The sequence below is a fragment of the Myotis davidii genome, unplaced genomic scaffold, assembly GCF_000327345.1.
Source record: "Myotis davidii unplaced genomic scaffold, ASM32734v1 scaffold2004, whole genome shotgun sequence".
NCBI lineage: Eukaryota > Metazoa > Chordata > Mammalia > Chiroptera > Vespertilionidae > Myotis > Myotis davidii.
Genome location: NW_006295088.1, coordinates 36,221 through 37,566, shown reverse-complemented (window position 1 = coordinate 37,566; position 1,346 = coordinate 36,221). Strand labels below are relative to the sequence as shown.

At 43.5% G+C, this 1,346-nt stretch overlaps 1 long non-coding RNA gene across 1 annotated transcript in view; it reads left to right on the top strand.

Annotated features, from left to right (window-relative positions):
* The window catches only part of LOC102772699, a 24,804-nt gene that overhangs the window by 21,334 nt on the left and 2,124 nt on the right, over positions 1 to 1,346 (top strand). The window lies entirely within an intron of this gene.

Below are 1,346 nucleotides of genomic sequence, written 5' to 3'. Positions count from 1 at the left end.
AGAGGGGACATAGAAAGGGAATGGACTGACTATTCTTGGGGGGGAAGGGGTGTGGGGTGAGGGAAGAGATTGGACAATAATCATGCACCTATGGATGAGGACAGTGGGTGGGGAATGAGGGCGGAGGGTGGGGTGGGAACTGGGTGGACGGGAGTTATGGGGGGGAAAAGAGTAACAACTGTAATAATCTGAACAATAAAGATTTAATTAATAAAAAAGGTAATATTCTATCCTATATAATAAAAGGCTAATATGCAAATTGACCAAACTGCGGAACGACCGGTTGCTATTACGTGCACTGACCACCATGGGGCAGCGCTCAACGCAGGAGCTGCCTCGTGGTGGTCAGTGTGCTCCCACAGGGGGAGCACCGCTCAGCCAAAAGCCCTGAGCTGGGCTCACAGCTGGTGGTGGTGGGACCCTCTTCCGAGGGCTCCCATACTGCAAAAGGGCGCAGGCCCGGCTGACGGGACACTCCTCTCCCCGACCCCCCAACCCCCAGTGCATGAATTTCATGCACCGGGCCTCTAATCTATTTTATAAACAAGGATACCAAAGCTCAGAAAGTGACTTGCATAGATCACACAGTTAATAAGAATCAAAACTGGGATTTAACTCTATTTCTTCTTCTAAGTTCTGTTATTATTTAAAATAAACTTTGTATTTTAGAATAATTTTAGATTTACCAAAAAGTTACAAAAATAGTACAGAGTTCCCATATACACCCCCCCTGCCTTGCACACAATTATCCTTTTTATCAACATATTAGATTAGTATGGTTCATTTATCACAATTAATGAACGAAAACTGATATTATTATTATTACCATTATTAACTAAAGTCCATATTTTATTCAGATATTCTTAGTTTTTGCCTAGTGTAGTGTTTTGTTCTAGGATCCCATCTAGCATACCGCATTATATTGTTGTCATATCTCCTTTGGGTGTAGTTGACCATGACAGTTTCTCAGAATTTCTTTGTTTTGATGACCTTGACAGTATTGAGGAGAATGACTGAGGTATTTTGTAGACTGTGCCTCAATTGGGATATGTCTTATGCTTTCCTCATTCTTAGACTGGGGTTATGGGTGTTTGGGAAGACCACACAGATAAAATCTCATTTTCATCATCTATAATAATAAAAGCATAATATGCTAATTAGACTAGAAAGCTGAACAACCTTCCAGATGTCATTCCAGACATCCTTCCAGATGAAGCCATGGTGGTGGGGACCAAGGCAGAAGCAGGGGAAGTCAGGCAAGCAGGCGAGCAGTTAGGGGTGATCAGGCAGGCAGGCAGATTGGTTAGGGGCAATGAGGCAGGCAGATGAGCACTTAGGGGCAATGG